This window comes from Heloderma suspectum, chromosome 13 (assembly GCF_057233095.1).
Source record: "Heloderma suspectum isolate Gila_16-S chromosome 13, 16-S_ref, whole genome shotgun sequence".
NCBI classification, from domain to species: domain Eukaryota; kingdom Metazoa; phylum Chordata; class Lepidosauria; order Squamata; family Helodermatidae; genus Heloderma; species Heloderma suspectum.
Window position 1 is genome coordinate 12,487,713 of NC_139470.1, and position 22,504 is coordinate 12,510,216.

Consider the following 22,504-nt stretch of genomic DNA (forward strand, 5'->3'; position numbering starts at 1 on the left):
TGGGGGGCTATGACCTAAGAGATGCTAGACTGCAGCGCAGAGCTAAGAGGGAAACGTCAGGGGCGGAGCTCAGACGGTCCACCCGGTTAGCGATGCCTGAGAGGCGACGTAGGGAAGCATCACTGGAAGGGCGGGACGTCCCTCCCTAAGTGAGTCTAGCCAGCAAGCCTCACTTCAAACTGTAGGCAATGTTGGTGTTCCCATTCGAATCCCCCAGAGGCATTCCTTTGTAGCCTGAGAGTCTTCGAGGACCTGCATCTGTAAGAACCTGTTGATAATGAATTAAAGGCCTGAGACTGAAGCCTCTCTGTTTGTGTGTGTGAGTGCATCGGGGAAGAGGGGGCCCAAGGGAGACGTGCCTCCCCCAGCACCTTACAACCTGAATCAGGACGATCCATTTAATATGGCTAATAGCTGTTGAAAGATCCATCCTCCTCCATACATTTGCAGAATGTGCTTTCAAAGCTATCTAAACTAATGGTGCTATCTCCACGGCCCTGGTCTGCGCCGAAGTTCCAAATGGGCGACACTCTGGAGGGACTTCTGTACCCCAAATCTCCCAGGGCTACGTGCTGTCTTTCACAGCTCCCTACTCAATTAATTAATTAATTAGTCGCCCATCTGGCTGGTCACCCAGCCACCCTGGGCGATGTACAATAATAGAAACAGTTTAAAACAAGAAAATTCTACATTAAAAACATATTTCTAAAACTACCCTAACCCACCCCAAATGCCTGCCTTGTTTTTAATGCATGGCGGAAGCTCATTAAAGAGGGGGCATAGCAGAGTTCCCTAGGGAGGGAGTTCCACAGAGTGGGGGCCACCACGGAGAAGGCCCTCTCCCTCGTCCTCACCAGTCTAGCTGTCCTGGCTGATGGGACAGAGAGAAGGCCAGCCGAGGCTGATCCTGTTTAGCCGCCTGTCTGGCTGGAGGTGCTCCTTAAGATAGGCTGGGCTGGAACTATATTGGGTTTTAAAGGTCAAAACCAATACCTTGAATTTGGCCCAGAAAACAACTGGTAACCAGTGCAACTCCTTCAGCACTGGAGTGATGTGATCTCGCCGGTGGCTGCCTTTAATCAGGCGAGCCGCCACGTTCTGTGCCAGCTTATAAAAACATATTGCAACAGCAACACTTCTTTTGTCTCTCCTTCCCTGCCATATGCTGCTAGCGCTCTACCAGAGATAGCAGCCTTTTCTACAGTGGCACCCCGATTGACAAACTTTCTTCCTAGACTTATTTGCCTGTCCCCATTTTTGTTAACTTTTTGATACTGGGATAAATCTATTTAAATGGAAAAACAGTTTCTCTCTGTTTGAATCTGTGACTTGTTGATTATATTTTGCACTAAGTCTGATGGCTGTTGTTTGTGGTTGTTTACTCTGGCCTAGGTATTGTTTATTATTTGTGTGTGTGTGTGTGTGTTTTGATTATTGTAGCCCAAAGGTAGGGATGGCAGAGAATTCCACCACAGACTCCAGTGAGGCCGGATTCTTTGGAGTGAGGCCCGGAGTCCGTGGCAGAATGGAGCAACCCCCCATGCCACCTCACGAAGTCTGCGCAGACCGGATCCTACCTGCCTCTGGCGGGTCCGGATCTGGCTGCTGCTGGCCACCATCCGGGCTGTGGCCGTGAATGGTGTCCTGCATAGCGGATGCCATTGGCGTGCCTCCCTTTGGCCGTGATAGGCTACGTTAAGATCTACGTAGCCTATCACAGCCAAAGAGAAGGACAGAAATGGCATCCGCTACGCTATTTGTGTGCCTCCCTTTTTGCCGTGATAGGCTACGTAAATCCTTACGTAGCCTATCATGGCAAAGCAGGGACGCAAATGGCATCCCCTACGTGGGGTAAGTGGGGTTTCGTACACCCCTACCCAAAGGTGGGCTAAAAATCAACACCTAAATCTGAAGGATGAAACCATAACTGGATGGAGGGATTCAACTAGGGATGATGCAGAAATCCATTGGGGGGGGGGGAGCTCAACAAGCTTCCCTTGGTTCAGTCCCAGGACTTCAGTCCATTTTCTGCTACAGAAAATCTGCATTGACTCTGGTCAGTTCATGGATTTTCCATATATTTTTGGAATTTGCACAGAGATTTGAGCAAATTGCAGTTACGATTTGTGCAAATCACGCAAATTGTGGCCAAGATTTCTGCAAACTACACAAATTGCAATTTGCATAAGCCTCTAGTTGCACATTTTTTTTTTAAAAAATGGAAAAACTCCACTGATTTTGGGGAAAACCCATGGCTTGACCCACAAATGCGAGCTGCGTTGGGCATGCTGCGGAACTCTGTCGAGCCCCCAAAGAAACAGATATCGGACATCCCTAGATTCAACTGGTGGTGGGTGCTGCTGCACTTCCTCTGAAGAACCCAGTTCATAGCTTGGAGATCTATCTGGACTCATCCCTTCCTGTGGGAAGCCCAAGTAACCAGGGGTACCTTTCATCAACTTTGATTGGTACCTCAGCTGTGACCCTATCTAGGGAAAGTGGACCTGGCCTCAGTTACGTATGCCCTACCCATCCGGAGTGGAATACTGTAATGCACTCTATGCGGGGCTGCCCTTGAAGATGATTCAGAAACTTCCGCTGGTACAGAATGTGGCCACCCGAGTCTTTGTTAGGGCTCAATGGTCAGATTATATTACACCATATTACACCAATCCTATTACACCAAGAGCACTACTACTGGTAGTAGTCCTTGGGAGAACTATCAGCATCTGCCCCTGACCCTCACAAGTCACAAGCACTAGGACCAGTGCCGGGATCATTCTTCTCCTCCTCTGAGGTCTCCTCCAGTTCCAGGACTGTCCTGCCAGGAAGGTAATGAGGTATGGCCCTGGCTCCTAGGAATGGGGACTTTGTAGTGGTGGTGCCCCAGTGATGAAATGCTCACTCCTCAAGAAGGCTTGACTGGTGCCTAGTCTGTCATCACTTTATAACCAGGCAAAGGCACTCTTCTTTGTTTTTTGCTCAGGCCTTTTAATCTAATCTGTTTTATCTCTCACACTGCTTTTATGTTGCTCTCCTTAGATCTGCTATTCCTAATATATTGTTCTTTTATGCAAATCATGTTTATGGTATTTTGTCTTTTACAACTGAGGTGCAGAACCTCAGGGATTGAATCTGGCCCTCTGCGGTTCCCATTCCAGCTGTCCAGGTACCCCCGAAGCCCATACCCCCTTTTCTTGGCTCCCCCCTCAGTCCCCCCTCCATCACCAATCATTTGGTGTTTACCCACTTCTGTGCAAACTTTCCACATTCTAGAAGAACCCAGAATGCAGGGTCATCCCATGAAGCTGAGTGTTTGGGAGATTCAGAGCAGACCAAAGGAAGGAGTTCTTCACAAGGCATATAGTCAAACTATGGAATTCCCTACCACATGATGTAGTGATGGCTTTAAAAAGGGCATTGGACAAATTCCTGGAGGAGAAGGCTATCAATAGCTACTGGTCCTGATGGCTATGTGCTCCCTCCAGTATCAAAGGCAGTGAGCCTGCGTACGCCAGTTGCTGGGGAACGTGGGCGGGAGGGTGCTGTTGCACTCATCTCCTGCTTGTGATTTCCTGGTCGACAGCTGGTTGGCCACCGTGTAAACAGAATGCTGGACTAAACGGACCCTGGGTCTGATCCAGCAGGGCTGCTCTTAGTTTTTATGTTCTTATGTTGAAATGCTTCTCTTAAGGCTTAGTTGCTGGCAAGATGAGCTCTAAGCTACAGTTTGCTGGTATTTTTTTTTTCCAGTTGCCCCCCCCCCCATATTTTGTCTTCAGCCCCACCCACCCCTGAGAACTTCTCCAAAATAGAATTCGGCCCCTGGGCTGAAAAAGACTCTGCACTCCTGTTTTATAACATATAATCAGTATGTTGTGATTGTATTTCCATGTTGGGGCATTTCTTTGGCTAGCCAGCCTGGAAATCTGTTGGGAGGGTGGGGTAGGCATTCCCATAATAAAGAAATGAAATACCACTCAGTCTCCTCTTCACCACAAGTCCAGATCATTCACACACACACCACACACACAGGCACACTCATTATTTTTCTCATTGAGCCTGTCAAACAGCCACCACTGCTCAGCTTCAGATGGAACATCTACACCTGCAGTGTGCCAATCCCCCCTTTCTGATGGGCCTTTTCAGTTCTTTTCCCAGTTCTTTTAACAAGATGCCTGCAGCACAGGCTCCCTCCTGGGATTTGATCATTTGTAAGAGTTTCTCCACAGGCTGACACAGAGTGAGACGGAGCTGGGAAAAAAGCGCATTGAAGACGTCTTTTGGAGAAAGATGAGACGGGAGTGCTGTGAGCCTGTCTATGTCCTTGTGGAAGACAGGCTGTGGGACATGGGAGGATCTTTGCATCAGGGGACCCAACAGCATGGTGAAAAATGGTAATTTTGATTGAGGGCAGGGAGGGCGGTTGTTTCAGGTAGGGATGTCAGAGAAATCTGCAATGGAATCAAATGAGTTTGGATTTCTATGAATCTGACCAGATATTTCCATTGCAGACAGGCTTTTCCCAAATCGCATGGGTTCCACAGACTTGTGGATTTTTTTTTTAGCTTCCCAGAATTGTACGCAAATTTAATTGTAAAAAAACAGGTGAAATAAAGAAGGCTGAAAATGTGCATTTCCCCCATAGGCTAAAGCATGAAAATCCACTTGGGGGGGGGGATGTGCACATTTTTTTGGGGGGATTTGCACATTTGCAGGGGTGTGAATTTGTGCAAATGCAAATTTGTGCAAATTTGGGAAATTGGAAAAACATCTGATTCTGTTGATGAGTGGATGATAGAAAGAAAGGCCCCTGGAAATCTGCAAAATGCACATGGAACAGATTTTTCAAAATCTGTACATCCCTAGATTCAGGTGTTCTCGATCTTTATTATCTAGAACAGGGGTTCATAACCTTTTTCAGATGGAGGGCCGAATTCTGTTTCGGAGAAGTTTTCTGGAACCTCACTCCAGTGGTGGGCAGGGCTGAAAGAAAAAGGTCAAGGCCAAGTAATGAAAGAGTCAAGCAACTTTTAGCTGAAAGCTTGCACTGACAGGAACTAAGCTGGAAAAGAAGCATTTTAACTGTTTAGAATGGAGGAAAGCCTGCACAAAAAATGGGAAACTACCAAACAATTGGTGGGTGGGGAAAAGGGTGTGGGACAGGGGAAGGGGGTGTGGGCCTCTGTGGAACCATGGAAGGCTGGATTGGGAACCAAGGATGATATTACATTATGACATAGTATCAGTTGGGGCTGGAAAAAAAGAGGGCAAGGGGAGACATGACAGAGATCTACAAAATTATTCATGGTGTGGAGAATGTGGATAGGGAGACATTTTTCTCCCTCTCTCAAAATACTAGAACCCGGGGTCATCCCATGAAGCTGATTGGTGGGAGGTTCAGGACAGAGAAAAGGAAGGACTCCTTCACATAGCGCAGAGTTAAACTATGGAACTTGCAACCACAGGATGTAGTGATGGCCACCACTTTGGAAGGCTTTAAAAGGGGGTTGGAGAAATTCCTGGAGGAGAAGGCTAGCAATGGCTACTAGTCTTGATGGCTACGTGCTACCTCCCATACCAGAGGCAGTGAGCCTATGTGGACCAGTTGCTGGGGAACATGGGTGGGAGGCTGTTGTGGCTCTCATGCCCTGCTAGTGAGTTTCCTGGTTGGCACCTGTTTGGACACTGTGTGAACAGAGTGCTGGACTACATGGACCCTTAGTCTGATCCATCATGGCTCTTCTTATGTTCTTATCAGTTCAGGGGCTTTGTGTTTTTTTGGGGGGGTGACATTGGCACCCCCATCTTTTATTCCCAACAACTTACCTTGAGACACTGTAGGGCCCTGCTCCTGAAAGTTACTGAAACAACCCCCGCTCCTTCCGCACACCAAAAAAATTCACCCCTTGAGAATCTGTTGGCAAATGTGGATGGCCCATTTGAGTTTAAACCCCTCATTTTTAACTGCTGTCATTCCACATCGGAACTGTTATAACAAGGGAAGGACTGGCCCTCAGTCTTCCTGTTGATGGTGGTGATGAGGAGATGGAGGGAAAAAACAGAACACCCACCCTTGGACTAATAATCATTTCTCACTTCCGTTAAAAAAAATAATGGACTGTCTTTTAAAAAGTTAATTGCCAGTGCATCTAAAAAATGCATTGTAATTGTTTTCAGAAATGTTTTGCTTAGTTACAGTAAGAGTGAGCTGCATATGCCTAATGTGGCCATCGTTAGAGACAGAAATTATGCTGTGCTATAAATATTCTTTATTAGAGCTTTATTCCTCGTGGAAGATGGAATTACTTTTTTCCAAAAATAATTGACAGGCTTACCCCTAAAGCAACATTAGCGTGTCAATGCACAGAGATGGATGCAGTCAAAATAATCGCTTGCTATTTAAACATTCCATTTCGGTTTAGAGTGTGAGATGTAATGCTCGTGCTTAATAGTCTTGAGTGCTCTTTTAAAATGTAATCTTTTTTTCTTTCTTTCTTTTTTAAAAAAGATATGCTTATTGGAGTAGAATGCTTCTTCTACTCCCAATATATATATTTAAAGCCCTAATATACCCCGAAACCACACAAGGGGGACAGAAAGAAAGGCATAAGTTATTGCAGTGGAAGACCAGCCTTGCTCCCCAGCAAGATGAACCATTTCTTTTGTAATGTACTATGGCAGCAGTGCAGAACAGCAGGCCTTGAGACTTAATTTGGCCCTCCAGGGTTTTCCAAATGGCCACGCCCCTTTTCCATGGCTCCACCCCCTTACCCTCACCCCCATTTGGTGGTTCCCTGGCTTTTGTGCAGTTTCTCCTGATTCTAAACGTTTGAAATGCCTCTCCTGGCAGTAAGAGCTTTATGCTAAAATATGCTGGTGTGTTTGGGATTGTTGTTCCTCCTTTTGCTTTCAGCCTCAAGCACTTTTACCACTGGATTCACCTGCCACTGGAATGCAGCCCCCAAGAATTCCTCTGAATTTGGTCCTCAGGCTGAAAGGAGTTCAATATCTTTCACCAACACGTTGAACTGATTGAACTTTAAAAAACAAAACCTAGAACACTATGGACCAAGAGTTTTTTATAGCTTACACAAGGGATGCTGGAGAAATCCTTGACCGACCTGAATCACGTCAGCTTCCTGAGTTGCGTAAAGTGCTTAGTTATGCAATGTATGCATAACTAAGCACTTTATGGCTGCAAATTGCATAAAATACACTAATTACGGTCCTCGTTTGCCCAAGATATGCAAATTGTGGCCACAATTTGTGTGTCTTGCCATTTTTACAGAGAAAAAAAATATGCTGAAATCTTCAAGTCACACCGGGGTCTCTGGGAAAATCCATGTAGTCCCAAGAGGGCTGGATTTCCCCACGATGGACATCCCCAAGACTGGACATTGGCAGATTTGCACATCCCTAATGTACAATATATTGGCATGGCAGGGGTAGGGATACCATATCTGACAGCTTGCTTACTGGTGGTTGGTTTGGGCAAATCCATCAAGCTTAATCTCATTGGGGTTCTCATTTTTCCACCACCAACTTTGTTCCATCCCAGTCCTTCAAGCTTTTATTCCCTGTCATGCACAGGAGTCATAATATTTTGGGGCACATTTGTCAAACTGCACATTTTTGTCCACATTTTTTTTTCAAATGTACATGTTTGTCTAGGTGTGCACTAAAGCCTGTTCCTGCACATTTTTTCAAGCTGCACATTTTTTGTGCACATTTTTGTCCAAATGTGCATGTTTTTCTACATGTGCACTAAAGCATGTTCATACACATTTATTCAAACTGCACATTTGTTCTGGACATTTTTGAAATGCAAGCATTTCTGTTTGCATGCACCTATTGATTAATGCATGTTTGTGTGCATTTTAGAAGTATGCACATTTTTCATTGCACACTTTCCAAATGCACACATGATGCTGAACACATTTTTTGTTTGTTTCGCAGAACACATCACAAGCTCAGAAATGTATGGGGTTCCAACCACAAATGGTGTTGGAGTCCACTTTTGGTTCTGGAACATTATAATTGGGCAATCTTGCATAAAAATGCAAATCCAACTAATTTCTCACCCATCCCTAACTGATGGTATCATTCCCACCCTGTTTCTTGGGGAGGCATCAGGGGAGGAATGATAGATTAGGGCAGCCAAGTGTATATGCCATTACTCCTGCTCATTTCCACCAACCAGCTAGTGTGCCTGGATTGCAGGCCATAAGTTGGGCTAGCCCACTGAGCCCCCACCCCAAGGCCCTGCGATGGGGAGTAAGGAGGTGGGCTCCACATACCTATCTTAAATGATTCAACCAAGCAGGGGACATGTAGCCAGCATGTTGAAATCATCATGAAATGTTGCACTCAATTTGGCTGTGTGATGATATGACAAAGCCAAATATGAATGAATGCATGCCAAAGCCAAATATGAGTGAAGACAATGCTGTCTGCCCCCACTTTGAGTGAGTGGGAACGAAGAATGTTTTACATGCCAAACCAAATAAGACTGAGGGCATGACAAAGCCAAATATGAGTGAGGGCAACGATTTCTGCCCCCACTATGAATGAGAAGGGAGGAAAAAAAAACTCCACAGTGGGCTTTTCACATTTTTTTTTTATGAAATGCATCCCACAGCTTTGACTCAGCCCCATTTCTTCCATTTGAAAAGATTATTCAGACCAGCTGCATCTAGCATTGCAAACTGGTTTCTCCATCATTATTTAACAGATTAAAATAAGATACAAAATAATGAAAACAGAATGGTGCCTGCAACATATGTGACCCTGCTGTATTCTACTTCCTATTGCCTCTTCTCTCACTCTTCACCTTTGGAATTCTTTTTTGTCACCTCATTGTTGTGAACCACCCAGAGAGCTTCGGCTATTGAGCAATATAGAAAATAAATAAATAAATAAATAAATAAAAATCTAGATTTTCTCTAGCTCCTTTCTTCTTCCTGTCATGGCTCATTCTCCCTAGCAAGTATTTCCATAAAATTCACAACCATGTTCAGTATTTCTAATGATGAAAATTTCCTATTTATATCTGAAAATCAATTTAAATGCCACACTCTATCCTACATTTAATTTGATCTTGTTTGGTCATAAATTTCAAACCTCTTATGCTTCTCCATAACAGAAAGAGGTAAGTCTGGCAATAAAATACATTTCTACCCCCATCCACAGCTGGTAGTTTCCTATTCTGTTATAACTAGAGGCTCAAACCCTGGTTGATGGCTGGAGGGAGTTCGGATGGTGGGTTGGTGGCAAGCCCACCATTGGCCTCCATGGACATTCCCTGGACATGGGCAGAGAGGATTTGGCAATGGATCAACTGGAACCAACGTTCCTCCATTCCCCCAGATGGGTCTGTTCCAGGCTAATCAGCCTGGTGCCTAATATTATTCTTCCACATTTCATACTTCAGTTGTTCATTTTGTAAAACAGTTCTCAGTTAACATACCGACTAGGTTCACAAAACATGCTAAACCACACTCAGTGGTTGAGTGTGTGTTGTTGTTGAACATTTTCTTCAGGGTGGCTTGTTAACTATGCAGTGTGGCTCATTTTTCTCAAAAAAGCCACCCTGGGATCCCATGGTTTGCTGTTGGGTTGTTCAGGGTGGATAACAAGCCACACTGCATGATTAACAAGCTACCCTGTGGAAAATGTCCTGGATTCAGACAACACGCTAACCCATGGCTCAATATCAAGCCACACTCAACCACTGAGTGTGGGTTAGAGTGTTGTGTGAACAGCCCCAGTATTGCTTTTCTTATTTTGTGCCGTTGGCTTTCCTTTGACTGATAATCTTAGCACAAGTTAAGATTTTTGTCTGTAATACATAACCTGATATTCTTTATCATCATTAATAACGTTCTAAACATTAACCAAATGTTTTGCAAACTTATAAACAGATCCTAAAGCACGTTTTTGTGAGGCAAGTCCCACTGTGTTCAATGGGGCTTACTCCCAAGTAAGTGTGCATAGGATGGTACCCTTACAATGCAACCCTAAGCATATTTACCCAGACACAGGTTCTATTGAACTCAATGGGGTTACTCCACTGTAAGTGTGCTTACAATGGAGTGTGCAGTTAGTGTCTTTTAAAAAGCCCTTCATTCCTTCTTTTTCATAGATTCAAATGGCAAACTTCCATTTGTATTTTCTTAACTTGAATTGTTATAATTCTGCTGCTTAATCCCTTTTGTCTTCTGATTTTCTGATCTAATCTTTGTTCAAACTGATTAAGTTCTTGGGGGGAAAAAAGTCCTCCTTAAAATTCTTAGCAAGAACATCATTTCCTGTACTTGTTATGTCTAGTATCTGTGCTTTCAATGGGATAGTATCCCTTAATACAATTTTTAGACTTCTTTCATTGTTTAATCAAATCACTAATCAGTTCTGTATGAAGTCTCCCAATCTTTGCCATCATTATTCAATTCATTAATTAGTTAATTATTTCCCATTTCCCCTGGAACCCTTATAATTTATGTTCCACAGTAATTCTTATCTCCATATAATCAATTCAAAAGAAACCCTATGAGTTATAATTAAAAAAACCTACCCATTAATTCATTATCTCATTTCCATCTGATCAATTAAAAAAACACACACCCCTCTTTCATAACCAGTACATTTCACTGAATTTCTGAGAAGAACGATACTGAAAGGAAGTCCAGCAATCAAATCATCTTTAATTCATTCGTATGTTTCATCTTGCTTAGCAATAACATGACATTCTCAATACATCCCATTCAGTTTCCCCAGTACGCACCCCCATTTCCCTTCAGTCTCTTTTACTTACCTTGAATGTCTTTCCCTCTTATTGTTCAAACTTCTTCCACTTCTGATAATTAACTTTTATACTCTGCTCCACTCAGTCTCAAAGAACCAGAGTCTTTAGTGATACTTTATTCAGTAGTCAGAGCTCTCTTCCATTCTATCTTTTTCTCTATTCCTCTCCATGATCTGTTCTATTGGGCCTCAGACATAGCTTGCTTTATCATCTCTTTGGTACGTGCTCAGAGGTCAGCTTTCTTAACGTTACCATAATTCCAGGACTAAAAAGAGACCAAAACAAAAAGTGTCTAGTTTTGCCCTTCCCCTGTGTGCCTTATCCAACGGGCCCCACCTAAGGTCTAAGGCCTAGGGGCCTCACCTAAGGGCCCTATGTATAGACTATCATTTCATACCTCCCATTTCAGGTAGATAGGGTAGGTTGGCTGCAGGGCCTGCCCAAGGCATTTGGCTGTTTGAGGTGAAGGATGAAACAGTGTCCCTCACCCCATTCCACCTAAACAAGCCAACTAGAGTGGCAGTTCAATCTTACTTCAATACTGGTGATGGGACAGCATCCTCCACCATGTCAATCTAGCTTAGGGTGCACAAAACAGGACAGGTAGCATCTCTCCCTCTGTCCTCTGACACTTTACTGCTACCTCCCCGCCCCCCACACTGCCCAGCATCTTCTGCATGAGGCAGCTATCTCACTCTGCCCAATGGGAGGGCTGGCCCTGGCTGGTTGATCCAGTGCAGGAAGCTCTCTCACTCCTCCTGTCCCAAAGTCAGGAAAAGAGTTGCTCTCAGCTGCAAGTAGAAGGGAGATGGAATTTGCCAGACAGTCGTTTCAGCAGTTGATGAGTGGTAGCTCTGTCAGGACCCAGGTCTGGCCTCTGGCTCCTACTTTCAGGCTCACAGTTCATGGTGGCCTACAGCTCAGGTCTGTCAGGAAATAATAATAATAATAATAATAATAATAATAATAATAATAATAATAATTTACATTTCTATACTGCCCCATAGCCAAAGCTCTCTGGACGGTTTACAGAAGTTAAAACATTAAATACAATATACACAGTTTTAAAGCCATTTACATAACAGCACACAGACAATATACACAAACAACATATAACTAAAAACAACTTTGAACTGTCAGCCATAACTAAAGACACATGATCCCAGACTGATTAAAACCCATCATGTGATGCCAAATGTCTGGGAGAGGAGATAGGTCTTAACCTGGCACAAAAAGATAATGATGTTGGCACCAGGCAGACCTCATTGGGAAGCTCATTTCACAGATGTGGGGCCACCACTGAGAAGGCCATCTGCCTCACTGCTGCCTTCCGAGCTTCCCTTGGAGGAGGCACTTGGAGGAGGATCTTAGACTAAAATCATACAGTCTAGGACTATGCCAGCAATGATCCAATGTTTTGATGCAGGGATAGGCAACCTGATGCCCTCCAGATCCCATAAGCTCCAGGCCACATAGCTAACAGTCAGGGATTATGGGTGTTGTAGTCCAAAACATCTGGAGGGCACCAGATTGCCAACCTCTGCTTTAATGCATGTTCCTGTTGCATGGCAAGGTGTTAATTCCTTGGGTTAAGTGCACCAAGCCAATGTTAAACCAAGCCATCATGCAAAAGAAACATTCCAGATTTGCTCCCAAGATCTTGAAGAATGACCTATATTATATATATTATACATTTCCCCTTCATTATCTTCTCTCATAATTAATCACCTCTCTAGTTAGTACTAGATTATTAGCTCGATTTTGTTCCCAAGGTCTCCACCTGTTTGATCTTAATTATAATTGGATCGAAAGCACTGCCTCCATCTAATTGCCATCATTTCTGTCAATATTTCAGGATGTGTGGTCAATAGACTCAACTTCTTAAATGCATTCTCAGACTCAGTTGTGATACTTCAGACAACATAATTAACCGGCCACTGGTCAATACGACGTAACCTCCAGCAAGCGAAGCTATGCACTACAGGAAACCAGTGTTGCCATTTTTTTCTTCGCCCTGTAAAGGCAAGATAGACATTTTGAGAGACATGTCCCTCAATAAATGTGGTAGCCCGATGGGGACGTGTGTTGGTACTCATGCAGAGTTGGTGTCAGGATCATTCCACAGCCAAACAAAGCTCAGAGATAGCCACCTTAAGAAGAGGAAGCTGGTTTCATGCTTCAACTAAAAGTTAGACTAGATGTTAGGGAATGGGTCAGGGTTGGTCCTGTTCCATAGGATTAGGAGCTGGGGTCTGGGAACCTGAATGGGAGATGGGCATCAGGAAATCCAGCAAGCAGTGCTGGCTGGGACAACAGTATACAGGCAATGGCAAGATGTTGGACTACTATTTTTCTCACCAGTTGCTGGAGAACATGGGTGGGAGAGTGCTCTTGGTCTGATCCAGCAGGGCTCTTCTTATGTTCTCATGTTCTTATGTACAATTCCCATCAGACACAGCATATTTTAAGGCATGGGTGCAGAACCACAGCCCTAGGGGCCAAATCCAGCCTGCCTAAGGTCCCAATCTGCCCTTTGGGGTTCTCCAGATGGCCCCACCCACTTTCTCTGGACCCACCCCTTTCACCCAACCACCAGTCATTTGGTGGTTTCCCAGCTTTTGTGTAGTTTCCTCCATTCTCCAAGGCTAGAATAAGGAGGGCATTGCAATCTGAGAATTCAGGAGGGCTGCATTGGAATCCCATGCAGGTCAGATTTGGCCCCCAGGGCTGAGGTTCCACACCCCTGATTTAGGGTTCTGGTGGTGTAAGTAGCTTTCACCTCATCCTCTGGACAGCTGATCTTTGGGTTTGCACAGTTACACATTTATTATGGTGTATGCTTTCCTGGACTACAATCAGATGCACTTAGATGGCCTTTAGGTCTAGGTTTTTAGTAATGTTTTATTGTTGGTGTTTGTTGCTTTATGAATATTTGCTGCCTTACTATTGTATTGATTTTTTATTATATGAATTTTAATGTTCTAAGAGAGCAAACTCTGGGGTGAGTGTCCCAGGGAATGTATGATGGGTTGCAAAATCCCTTCCAAGGTTGGAGACAATGCTCCAATCTCAGAAGGGGGAGTCGGCGATCTGGCTCCCCTGCCCCCTTGCAGCTGGCATGGAGAGAACTGTCACCGGCTGCCCTCTTGGGTTGGAAAAGCGACCTTGGAGAAGGAGAAAAGGGGGCGTTCCAGTGGGCGGGGAGAGGAGGAGACTGGAGAGGCGAGGATACTGACCCTCCTCCAGCCTCCTTCCCTCCCCTGGAAAACCCATCTAGCAAAAATACAGGAGAACAGAGGCAAAATTGCCTCTGCCACCCCTCCCACCATGCCAGCTTTTCCCCAGTGGGGCACAGGAATCCTAGAAGCAAGCATGTAATCAATAGGAGGGCTTGGAAGGTGGCCTAGAAAAATTTTAAATAACAAACGAACAAACTAACTAAAGACAATAACATTCCACAGTTTTTCCCCCCTTTGATAGGTACAAACATTTGTCAGCCATTCATCTGGAAAGATAACATTGTTCACTTTTAATATTTTCCATCCCACTTGCCCTTTCCTTCAATATTTATAACTCTTTGCCTTTTGTCTTACTTTTTTATTAAGGAAAAAAATGGATTGCGTGCACAGTATTCCAATCTTTTTAAAAATTTCATTTACCCTGATTTTTAAATACTTTGAGTTGCCTGCATTTCTGTGAAAAGTAATTTCTTTTTTTTTAATTACAATTTTTGCTTTTGCATTTTCAATAATCATTTTGAAGAGAGAGAGAAAGAGAGAGAGAGAGAGAGAGAAACCTCCAACCCCACAGAAAATGCATTAACTCCTCTTCATAAGTTCTCTTCCATAGCTCTGCATGTTCTGCTATTCATCCCCTCCCAGGTAACTTCTGGTTCATACACTTAGCCCTCTTCCTGTATTAATACTGGGCACACATTCCTGATTTGGCATTGGCAAACTCTGTGCCTTTATGCTCTGATATATTTCTTTTTCTTTTTCAAAGTTCCACTTACTGGAAAAAAGCATGCTTTATAAAGAGAAAGAGAGAGAAAGTGAGAGAGAGACAGAGACACACAGAGAGGAGGAGGAGAGAAAACTAACTTGGGGCAAAGTCACCTCTAGAATTAATGGTAAAAAGGGGGAAAAAAAGAGGAGAGGGTTGTTGTTGTTGGAGGAGGAATCATAGAATCATAGACTAGTAGGGTTGGAAGGGGCCTATAAGACCATCAGGTCCAAGCTCCCCTGCTCAATGCAGGAATCCAAGCCAAGGCATCCCTGACAGATGGCTGTCCACCCTCGTCTTGAATGCCTCCAGTGTGGGAGAGCCCACCACCTCCTTAGGTCATGGGTTCCATTGTCGCAATGCTCTAACAGTCAGGAAGATTTTCCTGATGTTCAGACAGAATCTGGCTTCCTGTAACTTGAACCCATGATGCTTTGTCCTGCATTCTGGGATGATTGAGAAGAGATCCTGGCCTTCTCTGTGACAGCCTTTCAGGTACTTGAGGAGGAGGAGGAAAGCAACAACAACAACAATTTGGGGCAAAGTCACCCCTAGAATTAATGTTAAAAGGGGGGGGGAGAGGAGAGGGTTGTTTTACTGCCTCCTACAGCACTTTATATCAAATTTGTGTTAACCTGGTTGGTCCAGATCAATATTGTCATTGAATCAAAGGCAGTGCAGGCTGGTGGCTCCGATTTCATGGGGCAGTGAATCTGCTCTGGGTTTCAGTCAGAACCCAGTCAGAACTCTAAAGAAGCTATCCAAGGTGCTGGACCCTGCCCCCAAAATAGGTCCAGCACTTTGGATAGCTCCTTTAGACTTCTGACTGGTTCTGATTCAAACCCAGAGCAGATTCACTGCCCCACTGACATGAGAGCCAACAGCCTCCCCTGAACAAAGGATGTTTGACGATTCTGCTCCAGTCCTCTGGTCAAGGACCCAGTCCATCACAATGCTACCCCATGCTGTGCTTTCAGGGGCACTGCACAACTCATCCATCCCCAGCCCAAGGTGTTTAAGATGTTGTTGTTAACATACAGAGCCCTAAACAATTTGGGACCAGGTTATCTTAGGGATGGCCTCACCCCTTATATCCCTGCTGCCTGATCTTTGCAATCATCAGAAGAAGCATGCCTGCACTCATGCCCTGCTCATGGGCTTCCTGTGGGCAGCTGGTTGGCCACTGTGTGATCAGAATGCTGGGCTAGATGGACCCTGGGTCTGATCCAGCAGGGCTCTTCTTCAGTTCTTAGGAGGGTGCCACTTGCTCCAGAGGTTTGTGTCAGGAGCACTGCAATAGAGTGTTTAGTGTTAGAACATTACCCACTGTCATTAGACCGGACCCACAGTTCTGATGTTTAGACGTCTCCTAAAGACCCATCTCTTCACACAGGCTTTCCTCGAAGTGTGACCCAGACAGCTATGTTCTGCAGCACACAGCACAGTGTGCAATTTTATTGGGGATTGGTGTTTTTATTATTGTGTCATTTTATTATGTCATTTTGTTGTTGATTTGATAGTATGGTACTGCATGTTCACTAGGGATGTCAGAGAAATCCACAATGGATTGAAATGGAATGGATTCAGTGGCATTTGCACTACATTCGCGCTTGCAAATTAGCTCTAATGAGCATCAACTAATGTGGATTAGCACATTTGTGCAAGTGCTCATTAGTGCAAATGTGAATTAGTGAAGATAGAACACAATTGTTGTAAAAAAACCCCACATCAATTCCATCAATGAACAGATGATGTAATGAAAGATGCCTGACCATCTGTGAAACACAGATGGAACGGATTGAATAAAATCCATCCCTAATGTTCACTGCTTTGAAACTTTGTGGTAAGTGGTATATAAATCTGATAAATAATGATAACAACCTGGCACCTTCCAGATGTGTTGGAGTATAATTCCCAGAAGCCCCCCAAAAATGATGGGCGAAGCTGATCATGTGACCCAAGCAGTCCATCTCTGCTGCTGTGTTCCTTCCAAATAAGCAAGAGAGAAAGTGGAAGCAAGAGGTGAAGCAGGTTGAACCACAGAACACTCAGCAGCCATGAGTTCTAAATGGAACTTCTATGTCCAGGGGCAGCATGCCTCGGAACATCAGTTGTTAGGGTGGGCAACAGTTGGGGAGGACCATTGACACACTTATGGGCTTTCTGGGAATTGTAGACCCAAACATCTGGAGCAGCCTTCCCCAACCTGGTACCATCCAGATGTTTTGGACTTCAGTTCCCATCATCTGTGACCATTGGCCTTGCAGGATAGGGCTGGTGGAAGCTGAAGGCCAAAACATTGGCAGGGGATCAGGTTGGGGTAGGCTGAGCTGGAAGGATCCAGGTTAAAGAAAGCTGGACTAGAAGGAACTTTGGTCTAGTTCATTTGGGCTTTTCTAATATTCTTATGGAATGTCCTGACTGCTACAACTGAGGTTGACTCAATCTGGAGGTATTTCTATATATGGCATGTGCTGAACATTTAATGCGTATATACAGAGGGCCCCTGTTTTCAGCACATTCTTCCACCGAGGTTACCTACCCGGATGCCCTTCCACCACCATGATCCAAAGCTGAAGGTTTCCTTAGTACCCTCACAACAAAGAGCTGGTTCCAAAACAGTTGGAAAACAACTCAGTTAACTCTCAGCCTGATTTGGACCCTGTCATGCTTCCAGTGAGGAAGGGCGATAGCTCCATGGTAGAGCACATGCTTTGCATGCCATCCAATCCCAGGTTCAATCCCAGCATCTCCAGGCAGGGCTGGGAAAGGCCCCTGTCTGAAACACTGGAGAGCCACTACCAGTCGGCATAGACCAGGAGTGTGGAACCTCTGGCTTGGGGGCCAAATATGGCCCTCCTGGAGTCCCAATCTGGCCCTCTGGGGGTTCCCCAGAGGCCTCACCCCTTTCCCCCAACCACTGATAGTTTTGGTGGTTTCTGGGCTTTTGCACAGTTTTTGCCCCATTGTAACAGGTTGAAATGTCCTGGAGGAGGGGGCTATCAATAGCTACTAGTCCTGATGGCTATGTGCTACCTCCAATATCAGAGGAGGTATGCCTGTGTACACCGGTTTCTGAGGAATATGGGAGGGAGACTGCTATTGCAGTCATGTCCTGCTTGTGAGCTTCCCGTGGGCTGCTGATCGGCCACTGTGTGAACAGAATGCTGGACTAGATGGACCCTTGGTCTGATCCAGCAGGGCTCTTCTTATGTTCTTAACTCCTGGAACACCCACAGGGGGAGATATTTATTTATTTATTCATTCATTCATTCATTCATTCATTCATTCATTCATTCCATTTATATCCCACTTTTTTTTCCTTTTGCAAGGAGCCCAAGTTGGCTTACCTGGTCCTCCTCCTCTCCATTTTACCCCCGCAACAACCCTGTGAGGTAGGTTAGGCTGAGATACAGTGACTGTCCCAAAGTCACCCAGTGAGCTTCATGGCCAAGTGGGGACTAGAACCCAGATCTCCTGAGTCCCAATCCAACACTCTAACTACTACACCACTCTCTGTGTACACCAGTTGCTGGGCGACTTGGGAAGCAGGGTGCTGTCACACTCATGTCCTGCTTGTGGGTCTCCTGTGGGCAGCTGGTTGGCCACTGTGTGAACAGAACGCTGGACTAGACGGACCCTTCAACTGATCCAGCAGGTCTCATCTTATGCTCTCTCCACAGGCTTAAATTCTGGTAGTAAGAGGTTTCAGCTAAAATATGCTGGCGTATTGGCCCCACCCCTTTTGTCTTTGGCACTGCCCCTTTTCCCTTAGCCCTGCCTACCCCTAGAATGCAGCCCCAGTGAGCTTCTCTGAAATGGAATTCAGCCCTATGACTGAAAGAGGTTGAAGAACCTGGGCAGAGGCAATACTGAACCAGGTGGACAATTGTTTGAGCTGGCTAAGCAGCTTTCTATGTTCCATTGGCAACACTGATGGATTCTGAATCCCTCCTGCTGTGAGGCCCCAAATTTTCTGCTGCTTTGATGATGGTGGCAGGGATGGCAGGAGGGAGGCAAGGTTGAGACATGTCCATATTTACTAGGCCTTTGGGATGGTCAACAGGTTGAGGCCCAATTCGGACTGCTAATGGGGCTAGCATCCAACATTGGTTTCCAGAACATGGTAGTGAAGAAAGCTTCACCTACACACATACTAGGGATGTATGGATTGTGCAAAATCCATTCTGTCTGTGTTTTGCAGATTGTTTCATTCCATCGTCCAACTATGCACAGAATCAGACTTTTTGTTTCTGAATTTACACAAATTCACATTTGTGCCAATCTGCACGTGCGAAAATGTGCAAATTCCCCACAAATGCCCATTTTCACACTTTAGCCTATGAGGGAAATACACATTTTTGGCTGTTTTTTTAAAAATTGTGTGTCTTTTTCTACAACAAAAATTGCACAAAATCGGGAAATTACAAAAATGGTCCACAAGTCCGTGGAATCCACCAGACAGGGGAAAAGCCAGTCCACTGAAGAATCCATGGGTTGGATTCATGAAATCCAAACTCATTTGGTTCTGTTGCAGATTTCTCCAACATCCTTAACACATACTAATCTATGCACCACTGAGGAAATATTTAAATATTCAAATATTCACCAGTGATACCCATTTGCTTCATTTGCATACCTGACCTTGGTTGTGCCTTGATTACTCTCTCCCTCATTATTTATTTTAATTTCACACATTTGCACTCACGCTAGCAGTGCGTCACTTACGAGTCATTGGAGGGAAGGATTTGGGTCCCCTTTGCCTCTGTTTATTGCCTTTTCTTCCCTGCTCCCCCAGCAACAAGGCAAGAATATAAATTGACCTCATCCATCTGAGTTAAAAATAACTCTCGCCCTGCTTTGTTTTATTTTTTCCCCTGCGGGCAGTGACGCCGAATCACCTTGGCTGAATGTATTAATTTTCACTTTGGCGCAGGGTGCCTCAACCATGCTATCAGCAAAGTGACCCAACAAGCCATTTGGCAGGTGGGATGGGAAATGTCCTTGATGTGGTTTGTCAACATCAATTGTGTTGTAGTGAAATTATGTGGCAATCGGAGCCTATATGGGGCTACCCTTGAAGAGCATCTGGAACCTACAGCTGGGTGCAAAATAGTTTGTCAACATCAATTGTGTAGTAGTGAATTTATGTGGCAATCGGAGCCTACATGGGGCTACCCTTGAAGAGCGTCCAGAACCTGCAGTTGGGTGCAGAATAGTTTGTCAACATCAATTGTGTTGTAGTGAAATTATGTGGCAATCGGAGCCTACATGGGGCTACCCTTGAAGAGCGTCCAGAACCTGCAGTTGGATGCAGAATAGTTTGTCAACATCAATTGTGTCGTAGTGAAATTATGTGGCAATCGGAGCCTACATGGGGCTACCCTTGAAGAGCATCCAGAACCTGCAATTGTGTGCAAAATAGTTTGTCAACATCAATTGTGCTGTAGTGAAATTATGTGGCAATCAGAGCATCTGGAAGCTACAGTTGAGTGCAAAATGGAGCAGCTAGGCTGCTTACTGATGCATGGTACCTCCAGTATCAGTTGCAGCATGCTTATATACACCAGCTGCTGGGGAACATGAGCGAGAGGATGCTGTCGCACTCATCTCCACTGTTTTATTAGAGATTTTTCATTGTACGTTTCAACAAAGCAAAACTATAAAAGCAAAAAGAAAAGAGAAAAGGAAATAAGTTGACATGATTGAATGTATCAATTTCAGTTAAAATATATGAAACGTATATGTGTATCTCTCCTGGTATCCATTTAACACAGCTACTGATGGGGGCGGAAGCCGAAACGTTTAGACGTTTAGCTCTCTCTCTCTCTCTCTCTCTCTCTCTCTCTCTCTCTCTCTCTGAAAATAGAACTTCCTGAGAAATAATAGAAATCTGGCTCTACGAGAAGGAAGAGGACAACTCTGCAGGGTCCATCTTCATACTGGTGATCAGCGATGGTGAGTAAATATCCCATGACATTATGCAGGCAGGCCAGATGAAAACAACCAATGAGAAAGGGGGCATAACATGGTGATGCATGACATCATGCCGCACTACGCGAATCCAAACTACAGCTCCCAAGTTGCACCTTGATTTTGCACAAGCGCGGAAACTTGTATGCATGGAATGAGAGTGTGTATGAAAGGAGAGCCGTGGTGGCTTAGTGGTTAAGACACTGAACTGCAGACTGGAAGGTCGGCAAGTCAGCAGTTCGAGACCCGAGTGCTGCGTGTTGGAGTGAGCTTCCGTCTTCAGTCCCAGCTTCTGCCAACCTAGCAGTTCGAAAGCAAGAAATTGAAAGTAGATAAATAGGTACCGCCTCGGCGGGAAAAGTAACAGCGTTCCGTGCACCTCAGTGTTCAGTCCTGCCGGCCACATGACCACGGAAGCATCTTCGGACAGCGCTGGCTCTTCGGCTTAGAAATGGGAATGAGCACCGCATCCTAGGGTCGGACACGACTGGTTGGGGACACCTTTACCTTTTATGAAAGGAGAAGTCTGGTCCAAGCTCACATGGATGAATTTGCTACTTTCCAAGTAAATAACAAATCCACTCAGGGTGAGTTTGCCCATCACTATCCTTTATGCTACCCATTGTTGCGAGCCATTGCCCATTTACTTGCCTTTCCCTTTGGGCTTGAATTGCACCACCATCCCGAGACCAAAGACAAGGCAAAAGAAGCAATGGTGTAATGGCACTAATGCTATTGATGTTGCACTAGCATCAATTTATGCTAATGTAACGTCAGACATGGCTGTGGTGGCTTAGTGGTTAAGACACTGAACTGCAGACCGGAAGGTCGGCAGGACAGCAGTTCGAGACCCGAGTGCCACGTGACGGAGTGAGCTCCCGTCTTCAGTCCCAGCTTCTGCCAACCTAGCAGTTCGAAAGCAAGAAATTGCAAGTAGATAGGTACCGCTTCAGCGAGAAAGGTAACAGCGTTCCGTGCACCTCGGTGTTCAGTCATGCTGGCCACATGACCACGGAAGCATCTTCGGACAGCGCTGGCTCTTCGGCTTAGAAATGGAGATGAGCACCACACCCTAGAGTCGGACACAACTGGTTGGGGACACCTTTACCTTTTTAATGTCAGACATGACACTGTTGGGTCCCTCCCAAGGCATGCTCTGGGAAGGGGAATTTTGCTATAGAAAAGCAAAATATTACCAAAAAGTAAAAGAAAATACATAGATTGATAAGAAATTCTTTAATATTTCAAGAGCTCTGCCCAATATTCTCTATTCAATTTTGTGTGGTAGAACGTTTTTTGTTTTTTGTTTTTGCTGGTGGGGACAGAAAGAGAGAACATTTATATTTTGCAAATGCTCACCCTAAAAAATTCCTGAAACACCCTTTGCCCTGGCTGCTGCTACTTTGGTGTCATTTTATCCCTTGGCTGCCATGGCTTCTTTTCCTGCGTTATTCAAATGGATGATCCCACCCAGCCAGTGATCATAGAAGGAATGGGATTATATCACAACACTACATAGCCAAGCTGATTTAGCCATGCTGACATCAATGACAACAGCTGAGGGCACAATTATGTCATTGAGGGCAAATGAGGGCAAATGAGGGTGTGGTAAATGAATGTGTGAAAATGTTTCTATAGAGCAGTGATGGCAAATATGTGGCTTTCCAGATGTGGTTGGACTACAACTCTCATCATTGCTATTGGCCTTCATTAGAAGCTTTTAAG